This window comes from Plecotus auritus, assembly GCF_963455305.1.
Source record: "Plecotus auritus genome assembly, chromosome: 1".
Classification (NCBI taxonomy): domain Eukaryota; kingdom Metazoa; phylum Chordata; class Mammalia; order Chiroptera; family Vespertilionidae; genus Plecotus; species Plecotus auritus.
Window position 1 is genome coordinate 44,292,905 of NC_137770.1, and position 12,430 is coordinate 44,305,334.

Genomic DNA, 12,430 nt, shown 5'->3' on the forward strand with positions numbered 1-12,430 from the left:
CCCGGTTGCCTGTGGGCGGCCAGAGCGAAGCCTGTCCGAGTCCCAGGTGCCAGCGGCCAGCTCGAGGGAAGCCAGCCCCGGTCCCGGGCGCCTGCTGGAGGCCAGAGGGAAGCAAGTCCAGGTCTCAGGTGCTAGAAGAAAGCCAGTGCCAGCAGCCGGGGGAAGGAAGGCCTACTCTTGCATGAATTTCGTGCATCGGGCATCTAGTTGTATATAACTCTCCAGTTTGGTTGGTACCTATTGTTAATTGATCATGCATTCCAATAAGCCTTCAGAATTCTTCTCAACAGAGCACTCCAGGCAGCTACACACAAAAGACTTATAAGGACATGAGAGTGTGTCAGAGCACCCAAGGGCAGCAATGCAGAAATGTCTTGTCTAAAGCAGAAGGCTGTTGGTTGGGACCTTTTCTTTACCTTCCATTTCTCCAGGAGCATTTGTGGTAGGCAGAATAAAGGCTCCCCAAAATGTCCTAATCCCAGAACCTGTGGAAATTCTATTTCATAGGGCAAAAACGATTTTGTGAATATGATTAAGATCTTGAGATGGGAGATTGTCCTGGATTATCCAGGTAGGCCTAGTCTAATCATAAATGTCCCTATAATAAGGAGGCAGGAGGGTCAGAGTCAGAGAAGGAGATGTGACAATGAAAGAGGTTGTAGTAATGCAACCACAAGCCAAGGAAAGCAGGCAGCTGAGTCTAGAGGATGGAGCAGGCAAGGAAATGGAATTGCCTCTAGAGCTTCCGGAAGGAACACAGCCCTGCCAACCCATTTTAGACTTTTGACCTCCAGAATTATAAAATAATAAATTTGCTTGTTTAAGCCACTAAGTTTGCAGTAATTTGTTATAGCATTAATAGGAAATGCATACAGCATTTTATTCATTTGTCTGTCTCTAATGGCTGAGAGACTGGCTTTTTCTTTTTTTTTTCTGTTCCTCAGTTCATGTGGCAAAACACGGTCTCCCCAGAGTGCCCAGGGTTACAAGTTGCAGATCTTGTCACACACAGATTCTAACTTGGTTCTCCTGGTTCCATTTCTAAATTCCAGAAATAGAATATGACCAGGTCAACTTGGGCCGGGGGCTCCCCCTTTGGCTGGCCAGCCAAAACCAGGGAGTGGGGTCACACAGCATAAGCAAGACTGCCAGGAAGCCACCTCTGTGAGGGGCTGGGTAGTTCCCAGAGCTGAGGGGCAGGGTAGACCTTCATCAGTGTCTACTACATTGTTCATGCTTTTATTTATTGACTTCCTAAATTTGAATATTTCTTCTGCAAATCTCATGTATCAGGGGTGTTGTAGATTGATCACACTAATGAGCCCATTGTTTCATGCCTCTATATATTTATACCTTTTGGGAGTGCCCTTCTAACCTGATCTGACCTTGGCTGCATGCCTTGTTTTGGACAATGAGACAATAACAAACGACGCAAATGGTCTTGTAAAAGCACTTACATATTCCTGCTTCTTCTCTTGAAACTTTGTCCTTGTCTTCAGAGCAGGTGCAGGCCACCTACTGGAGGATGAGAGACCATGTAGCACAGAATCGAGTCATCCCAGCTGAGGCCATCCTAGACCAGCCTGTTCCCAGCTGACCTGAGAGCTGACCACAGATGCATGAGTCCCACTAGCCCAGCTCAGATCATTACAATTGCTGAGCCAACCCCTAGACCAGGGGTGGGCAAACTTTTTGACTCGAGGGCCACAATGGGTTCTTAAACTGGACCGGAGGGCTGGAACAAAAGCATGGATGGAGTGTTTGTGTGAACTAATATAAATTCAAAGTAAACATCATTACATAAAAGGGTACGGTCTTTTTTTTTTATTTCAATAGTTTTATTCATTTCAAACATTTTAACAAGAAGAATGTAAACACTAATTATTATAATTTGAAACTTCAAAAAATGGAGGAATCATAGCACAATAACATACCTTATATTGAAGACGGCAAAGGCAAAATAAAATTGCCTAACAAAGGAAAGGTACAAAAGCCTTTCAAATTAAACTTAAATATAACAAAATAATTTAAAACTAAAACAAATAGAAAAGAACAAAATGTGTAAACAGTAAATTAAACATTTTCTTTAGTGCAACTTCCAAATTATGCCCGGGACGTAGATGTAGATGGCAATGTAGACTGGGTTGAAAGGGTTTTGGTCTTTAAAACATCAACTTCAGTGGGAACAGTGTTGTTGGTCTCCTTTTTAGCTAATGCTCTGATACTGTGCTCTCCAGGGGCGTGTCTCCCTACATCACCACGATAACGTGTCTACGCATTCCCAGGGTGATGTCGGGGGACGCGTCCGCGGGCATTACAAGGAGCCTCTGGAAGATTGAGAGGTTGTTCCTTCTACTGAATGGGGATATAAATCCGCCCACTCAGAAGAAGGAGCTGCGGCAGTGTTTCCCCGACGTTGCCATGTTAACACTGCTGCTGGTGAAGGAGCGGAGGGGAGAGCAAGAGAACCCTCCGCTCTTTCAGCTCCGCGGGCCGGATAGAACAGCCGAACGGGCCGGATCCGGCCCGCGGGCCGTAGTTTGCCCACGGTGGCCCTAGACTCATGAGCAAGAATAGATGTTCCCTTGTTGAATGCCAGTGAGGTTTCATGGTTGTTTGCTACCGAGCATTGTTGTGGCAATACATTATTGATACAGGAGAATGTGCTGTTTAAACATAATTTTATTTCCTTAATTCGATTGCCTTCAAGAATGGTTCTAATTATCCTAGAAAAAAAACTGGCTTTCAGCATCTCAGCTAGAGATCAGACCCGAGGCATCAGAAGGGAACAGAAGGCAGATGAATGGATTTTTGCAGATCTTTATTTAACCAGCCCTCTGGCGTTATGCTAAGTACCCTCTCAGAGCCTTCCTCATTAGAACCTCTTAAACACTCTGTGAAGCAGGTTTGCTCATAGATGAGGACATTGAAGTTCAGTGGGAGTTAAGTAACTTGCTCTAAGTTGCTTCCATAGTACAACCAAGAATTCGGATTTAGTCCCAGATCTATCTGTTGCAAAGCCACCTGTCCATGCCCTGTATGTAGATTGTAGTAAATAAAAATCTAGGTCTCTCAGTTAAATCTGATTTCAGATAAAAATTGTTGTTTATCTGAAATCCAACGTAATTGGTGTTCTGTAGTTTATCTGGCAACCCTACCAATATAAAGCTGACTTGTTGATGGGGACAGTGTGTGGTCAGTGTAGAGTATATTTGAAAAGAACTGATTGTTACACCTGCAGAAGTCACGCACTCTCTGCTTTCTGAGGGCTTCCGAGGGAAGGATGCTGGGGCCCTGCCCTCACACTCCTAAGACTGTCAAACTCTTTGTAAGGTCTCTGACATCAAATGACTCTGGTCATATGCTCTTGGGATATTCTCCCAGCTACTCAGTGGGAGCATCCAAGACCCTTTGCTGGCTCCTTTTCTAGTTGCTTTAAAGAGGAGTGGAAAGTATACACATCACCGGGTGTATGTTGCTGGCTGTTAATGAATTACAAAGTCTGAGGATACAGAATTTTTTTTCTGCCTAAGAAATGAAGGGCAGATCAGAGTAAATGAATAATAGCTAGTCCATATGGTGTTTATTATGTGCCAGGGATTTTTCTGAGCATTTAAAATGCTAACTCATTTAATCCACACAAAAACCATATGAGGTAAAAGCCATTTGTCATCATCTCATTTTACAGATGTGGAAACAGAGATTAAGTAAGTAACCTAAGTTTGCACAGCCACTTACTGGCTGTGCTGCAGTTCAAACCCACTCTGTCCTACGTGCCAGGCATTGTCCTGGGATTTGGTAGTGACAATACGGTTCCTGCCTTTGTGAAGCATGCGTTCTAGTGAGGAGAGGCAGAAAATGAAGGTGAAAAGAATGTTCCAATAGAGATACGTGCTACGAAGATAATAGAGCAGGGTCATGTGATTGGGAGTTTCTAGTGGAAGGATGGTTGTATTAGATGGGGAACCATTTTTTTTTTTGAGGAAGTGACATATGAGCTGAGATCTACTAAGGAAAAGAAGCCAGCCACGCAAGGATCTGGAGGAAGAACACACGAGCCAAAGGGAATGATCTTGTGGCAAAGGTGTTTGAGAAACAGAAGTCATGCAATGCTGCTAAGCTGGACCGGTAGCGGGAGTGAGGGGTAAGATGTGGCCTGAGGGGCAGCTCACAGAGCGCTCTGTGGGCCATGGGGCAGGAGGATTGTGCTCTCGGTAGGATGGACAGGTATTGGAGAGTTTTAACCATGGGAGGGACATGGGAGAGTAAGGGGACCAGTTAGGAGGCTATTACAGTAGTTCCTGAAGGGATGGTGGTGGACAAGGGTGGCAGAGTGGATGGATTTGGGGAATGTTTGTGGGGGTAGATTTGGGAGAATTTGCTGATGGAGTAAGAGAGTGAGAAATTAAAGCAGATACCTGGCTTGAGCTGCTTGGTGGATGTGGCGCCATTTAGTAACACGAGGAAGCCTGGGGAAGAAGCAGAATAGACTTGAGATGCTCAAGAGTCACCCAAGCGGGGCTACCAGAGTGTCAACAACCATCATCGTCTGTCTCCATTGTCTGTATGTCCCCTCTCTCTTTTAAACCAAGAAAAAGAGCCCAGCATATCGCTTAGATCCTGAAATAGAATTCACACATACAGAAAAGCCTCGAGGAGCAATGTAAACTGAAGATTTCCCTTGGGAGGTGGGGGAGGCATTTTATGTCATAAATCTCATAGCAAACAGCTTACACACTAATTAGACGCTGTTTCCTAAAGCCCTTTCCTGGTCCTTGGCTCCACTTTCCAGGTTTCTCTCTGATCTTTCTTCTGTGCAGCACGCCCAGTATTTCTGGCCCTTCTCTTTCCGAATGTGTACTGACCTTCGGATCTCAAATTCCTCTTTCTACTATGGCACAGAACTAATCAGCTCTGCCACTGAGCTTGTGCCCAAATTTACATACCCAAACCCATCCAGCTGCTTAGCAGAAACTCCAGTATCAAAGTCAAACCCTCAAGTTAGAAGCTTTAAGGTTGTAAATAAAAGTACGTTTTTTGTTTTGTATGTGTGTGTACGTCTACACATCAACATTATCATGGTCCTTCTTCAATATAAAGGATTGTTCTTCAAAGATTAATGGGTTCGTGAGCTATTTATCATTATAGACTTTAGTGTGGAATGACTTTTTGCTAAAATCACAATCACTGTACTGATGATTTCTTTACCTGTGAAAAGATGGTTTTCTTAATTGAGAATGATTAGAATTGTAGCATTTTTACTTCCTTTTTAAAAATTTGTTTCCTTATTCATGCAATGCCTGATCCCTGTGATCACCTGCTGTTTGCACTATTCTCAACAGGGACCAACCAGGTGCCAGGCCCTGTGAGAAATAAGGACCAAATACCTGCTCACAAGAAGTTGATATGCTAACCGGGAAGGCTGTGTTCTAGAAAATTTTGCATGGTGAGATGCAGGTAAAGGATTGAGACTGTTATTGTGCCCTCTGCTTAAGGAGTAAGTTCTCTTTCTTTATTTCAGAAAGCCTGCTGTGCAAATAGCAGTCACCAATCTGAGCAAATAGAAATCCTATCTTCATGTAGCATTTACTGACATGCAATATTTATAAATTTGTGATGATTCTTGGGAACAGAATTCCCTGCCTTATCTCCTGTGGTAAGGTTCAAGAAACCCGAGGACACTGTCAGGTCTTCTGCCAGCAGCCCTGCATTAGAAAGGAGTGTTTATTCGTTTGAAAGAGTTGCGTTCCTATGTGATGAGCAGGCGGGCCATCTGGAGGCAACCCACCAGGAAAGAGATATGAACTGTGGGTTCCCGAAACCTCTCAGCCTCTTTGTTAAGAAGTTGTCATTTCTGTGTGGCTGTTTGGATGTTAACTCAGAATATGCAGCCCCAAAAATCAACAGCAGATCATCTGTTAAATGAGCAGTGATAACATTGTCCATTTGTTAGCCTTCAGAAAACACCAGCTGGTGTCAGGAAACAGCCTCAAAAGTAAATGGGTTGGAGATCGTGTGTTTTTTCTTTCCTTCCCCAGTTGTAATTATAATAACAAAGGTAATCTAAAAAACTATGTTTGATCCAACTAATAACATCAATAAGAAATAAATGAACCCAGGGTACCTATGAAAAATATTCAGTGAGCCAGGAATGGGTGATAGTTTTTGTTCTGGATTTGTCATTTGGCTGCCCTCTCTGGAAGAGCAACAGGAAGTGCCTTTAGTTAATTGCAGTACACATTGTCCTGGGCAGATATACAAATCTCTGGGCACTGCACTGTCCAGCGATCTCTGACTAGGGAATGTCACCAAAGTTGTCATGAGGTCTCTCCTGAAACACAACTTAGCTATTTCCATTACATAGAACTCCCTCTCTCTCTCTCTCTCTCTCTCTCTCTCTCTCTCTCTCTCTCTCTCTCTCTCTCTCTCTCCCTCTCTCTCACAATTTTTTCATCAATTTTCTCGCCATAGTAAAATCTACACATTTACATTGTCTTTACAGAGTTGCTTATGTTATTTCTATACATTAATAGGCTGTTGGTTATTATGTTCTGAAAACTTATTGGTTATGTTATTCTGAAAAATTTCAGACTCACAGGAAGCATGGAAGGAATATAAAAAAGACACGGGTGCCCACTATTCAGAATTAACGTTAACAATGTCTTTTATTTGCTTCAGATATTTTTTGAGACATAAAAATTGGAGATGTCCCAAAATTATACATAATTATTGTGTTGCATATGTCATTTACCATTGTTAACTTTCCTCAAATCCCTTTTGGGGGAAGCATGTAGGACACAAAAAATAAAAATAAAGTTTATCTCCACAATTTTGATTTTCACAGGACTTTCCAAATAAAAGTCCAAAGACCCCTCTTAATCAACACCTGCAGTTCTGGAGAAGCATCCTCTCAGTGAATACTTCTATTTACTAATGTTCACAAACCAGATATACAATCATAATAATCTCTTCACAATAAAAGTACCAGTTCTCTTGTTATGTGTGTATTTGCTAATTTCTATGTTTATTTTTCAGCTAAAGCTAGATGCCCATGTTGGTCCTGATTTTTGGGTAAGAATCCTTCACTCAAAATAAATAGTCTAAAATGCAAAACAAAACTTTTGGGAAAAGATGTAAAGTGGAAATGTACTAAAAAGTTTTTTAAATATGGCATCTGACCTAGTTTATTATTTATGTCACTATTTTGAGATCATATCTTGATTTTTTTAAGAAACCCAAACTACAACTTTTAGCTTTAACCTCTGGGGTATTATTCTTTGGCATAAGAAATGCAAATGTTTATCAGATATCAGTTTTATTTTATGTTGTGTCTTGGGAAAATTTCATATAAAATAATGTATTTTAGTATAACACCATTATTTCTTTTTTTTTTAAATATATTTTATTGATTTTTTTACAGAGAGGAAGGGAGAGGGACAGAGAGCCAGAAACATCGATGAGAGAGAAACATCGATCAGCTGCCTCCCACACAGCCCCCACTGGGGATGTACCCGCAACCAAGGCACATGCCCTTGACCGGAATCGAACCCGGGACCCTTGAGTCCGCAAGCCGATGCTCTATCCACTGAGCCAAACCGGCCAGGGCACCAGTTATTTCTTAGATATAATTTATCCTTTGAAAATTTTCATGAAATATATAATTTTGAGACTTACAAAACTGGACTTTCTTATTTAAAGTTATGGCTAGTTAAAAGGTAAGTTCACAAAAACACATCTGACCAAATAAGTGTTATGTGTTCTTTGTTTTTTTTTCTTAAAAGTTGGGAACTGGACTGTCAAACCTCAGAGGGAAGTAGGGAGTGTGGGAGGATGGGGGAAAGATCATTCAAAGGACTTGTATGCATGCATATAAGCATAACCAATGGACACAGACACTAGGGGGGTGAGGGCATGAGCGGGGTGGGGGTTGGGGGGCAACAGGGGGATAAGGACACAACGATAAAGAAAAAAAAAGTTGGGAACTGTTTGTAAGATTATCTGCAGGGGAAAAGCAACTAGTCTGTGGTATATTTTTCAATCTATAATCTACCACAAGTATGTTTCTGTTGTAGATTTGGATCATGGTACAATTCTATAGGTCTTAGTGAGATGAATATTATATTATCATAATTAGGATCTCAGAAGATACAGTTGCTATGAACTGGGATGAATTTCTTTTAGTAAATTAAAAAAACATTTTGAAGATATGCCCTCAGAGATACATATAGTTCTGGAGAAAAAGTAAGGGTTAGGTTAGTTTCAGTTGCTCTTATCAGTTTTAGCACAAGATTACAAACATATTCTTGACTACTAGTGGCCCAGTGCACGAAATTCGTGCACATTAAAAGGGAATTAATTAGAGGAAATATTTTAATATTGCTATTTGCCCTTTCTCTATAATAGAAGTGTCAGATTTTTTCAAATTGCCAACAATGGCTTCTTTCGGCTTCAGAGGTACTTTGTTCCAACAATTGGTCTTTAGACATATTCCCTCCTCCCTTCTGTCAGGGTCCGGGGTGCAGGTGAATGGGATTCCTGGCTGGCAGGCCCCTGACAGCAAGCTATCTAACGGCCGATTCTGCGAGGAATGGGGCTCCCTCCTGTCAGGGTCCTGTTTGAAGGCTGGCCCCCGATTGCGTGAGACCCAGAGTTCCACCGAGCCCCAGCTGGCCAGGGCCCACAGCCCCCTCCTGCCACAGCACCGCGGTGTCCCGGGGCCCACAGCCCCCTCAGCAGTCAGTGCTGGGCCGCCGCAGTGCCCACGACCCAGGAGGGACTGAGAGGTCCGCAGTTCAGCCCGCTCGCCAGTCCCCGCCCACCTGAGCCTGCTGTGTGCACAGCCTGGCATTTGGTCATCCGTTGGGTCATTTTGGATATTACAGACCTTGGCTCTTTATATATTAGGATAATGTTGAGTTAGTTTGATTTTCTTTAATATCATGATGGAAAGGGGAGGTCAGAAATACCTCCCTCAGAGACTTAAAAGTGGATAGGTGTGCAGTAGGACAGGGAACCAGAGGCCCTGCAGACTGAGGGGTGACTTGAGCCAACGTATGCAGAGGTGAACCAGAAGCATCTCAGCACCACGAAGAGGTGTATGGATGCAGGAGATGAGGAGGGATGGAGTAGACCCAGTCCCCTCTTCCTTGTCTGCTAAGGAGCCTGGCTCTTACTTGGAGATGGCAGGGAGCTGGCGATTTGGGGAAACTGATGATGTAGGAATGAATTGGTTCTGGACATTAGTCATGGGTCGGAGAGCTAGGTCCTATAGATGCAATGTTACAGAGTGGAGTTTGTTCCTGGAAATTTATTTCATAAGAAGAAAAACCCCAATCCTGAAAATAAACAGTAAAATATAAAATCTATGCTTTTACCAATGTGTATTAAGCGCTATGTAGTGAAGGCTACTTAGTTTTTTTGTTTGTTTTGTTTTGTTTTTCTTGCATGAACTGTACCGCAATGGTCTTCTTTTCCTTATAAATCTCCTTGTAGTAAACATGGGAATACTTTATTTTTCCAAAGACCTTTGGCCTCACTTAAAAATTAGGGTAATTTGCCTCTAAATTCTTAGCTGACAATTAGATTTACTCACTCAACTTAATAACTATTCATTGAACACATACTGCATGAGATATTGTTCTAACGGTAAATAAACAAACAAAAAGACAAAATATAAAAACCCTGCCATCATGGAGATTTTTTTTTTCTACTTGGAGAGAAAGGCCATAAGTATGCACACACAGAAACTTTAAGGTTAGAGTTTAGGGTCAAGCTAAGAGAAAGAGAAAAAGAATGATGGAAATATTTATTGAGTTATTTTATTCCATATAGGTCAAGGCAGACTTCTCTGAGGAGGTGATATCTAAGCAGAAACCTGAATGAAATGAGAGAATGAGCAATGAGACTGTTTGAAGGAAAACATATGCCTGAATGACTTCCAATGTCTTTGGATGGTATGGAGATGGGTGGGGCAGTCGCTCAGGTAACTATTTCATCAGTGATTCCTTGCTGTGAGCACTGAGGTAGATTCAATCAGCTGTATCACCTGTCTTTATTGGGCTCCTCAGCATCCCCAGTCAATGCCGGGACTGACCAGCAGACCCTGAGCAGCAGATGAATAGATTACTCTGACACACATTTCTGTGAAAGAGAGGGCTAAGAGGCTGCTTGGCTATAGGGACCAAACAGCACTGTTTGCCTGCCTCCTTAGGTTTTTATTGTAACAACAGGTTGAACCAAAATTAACCTCTAGATATAATCAGCAGGGTAAGTATCCTTGAGAAAGCACATGGTTCTACAAGATTGGGTCTAAAGACTAAACATAGAGATTCCAGTAAAACACCCAGGGGCTCGGACTTGGTGAAGTCAAGGCAGGGGTTGCCACCTTCGGCAAGGTCCTCCTAGAGACCCCTGACCTTTCAGAGAATCCTCCTTACAGACTTTCCAAACAAGTCCCAGGCTTCCCCACAAGTCATCATGACTTATTGGTAACATCTGTCAAAGTCATTAGGTAGACACAAATATGATGATACTCGTGGTGTCGTCGGTGTTGCTGTTGGTGATGGTAGTGTTGGTATTGGTGGTATTGGTGGTGTTGGTGGTATTGATGGTCTCTCTATGATAAGGAAGATTTGAACAGCAGAGGGTTGGAAGTCAACACACTATAAAGATCAGATCCATGAACAGATTTTCACTTAAAATATCAACATTAACTATCAGCATATTTTGAAGCATATACCATATGTCAGAAATTGTTTTAAGTATTTCATGTGACATATCATTTGATTCCTTCAGAAATTCTGTGAGGTGGTCAACTGCTACACTCATGATAGAGGTGAGAAAAGAGGCTTAGAAAGTCTAACTTAAATTGTGCACCCCAAACCTGTATAATTTTGTTAATTAGTGCCACACCAATAAATTTAATAAAAAGAAAAAAAAGAGTAGAGCCTGGCTATAAAAGTCATGCAAAAAAATTCTGAATAAATTGCTCAAGGTTACACAGCAAAGAGGCAGGGTTTGCAATGAGGTTTTATCTAACATCAAAGTCCAAACTTTATTTCAGTCACTGCCTTCATGGGTGATGCTGCTGAAGCAGTGTGGAGGATGGGCTGGCGAGGATATGAGCACTAGCCATTATCCTTAATATATATGCTTGTTTGCTAAATCCCTTAGTATGTAATCATCCCCATCATTACCACTCCCCACATCTCCATCTTCCTGCTCCAGCTCTCACTCCCCACTCTGAGACCCAAACTACCCCATACAACACAATCCTCCCTGCTCTGACAGCCCATATCAGGATGCCCTACAAGTACACACCCTTCTTATCCTGCTCAGGCTCCTAAACCATCACTGAGCCATCTCCTTGCAAGGATGCCCTACTTTCTGACTCAAGTTCTGACTGTACACAGTTCACCTACTGTGTGGAGAACCTCACAGTAGGCTCTGAGAACCATGCAAGGCTGCCTTTCTCCTTGGACACCCTCTTACTTCTCATTCTGTTTAGGCTCCTAAACCCTGATGCTAGGTTGCCCTCACCATTTGGGTTCTGACTCCCCACACTGGGTCACTCCCCCTGTGTGGATAAATTCCTTACACTCTTTGGGCTCTGATGTCCCACTCCAGCATGCCTTTTGGTGTGTATGTGTGTGGTGGGGGGACACCCTCCTCAGTCCACTAGGGCTCCACATGCCACAAAGCACCATCCCCTGTGTAGATACATTTTCACCCTGGTTGGGTTCTGACACCCCACACCAAACTCCCCTGCATGGCTCCCTCCTGCTCAAGCTCTCACACTGTGTACCTTCAGAAGCCTACCTTCCTCCGCTCCACCAAATGGTTTAGGATTGAGTTGTTTAGAAAGGAGGGGAAGAGAAAGAGAAGAAAGAAGATGAACTCTTTTAAGTCTTTCTGAGATGAACAAAGATCATATCCTCGACATTAGCCTTTCAATTTGTTCATTTATTCATTCATTCAACAAATATTTAGAAACACCTGCTATATACCAGATATTATCCTAGATACTACAAGTATGGTGGCGATAAAGATAGGCAAGGTACATGCCCATGGAGTCTTTATTCCAGTGGACTGTAGTCAGAGATAGAGGGCCATTATAGATGTCCATTTTGTGGGATCAGTAGAATGACTCCTGGGCTTGAAATCAGAAAATGGTTTAATTTTTTTTAACTTTCCCTTAAAAGCTGTGTGATCTTGAACTAGTTGCTTAACTTTGAACAGTTATTTTGTCATCTCTAAAATGGGGACAACATTGATCTTACAGTGTTATTGGGAGGATTAAATGAGATTTATATATAAAACACTCAAAATACAGTATGGGATCATTTAAAACAATATCCTAAGAATAATATATTGAGTAAATAAAAAAACAATAACAAAAGAAGACCCTGAAAGGCATAAGATACAATTCTAA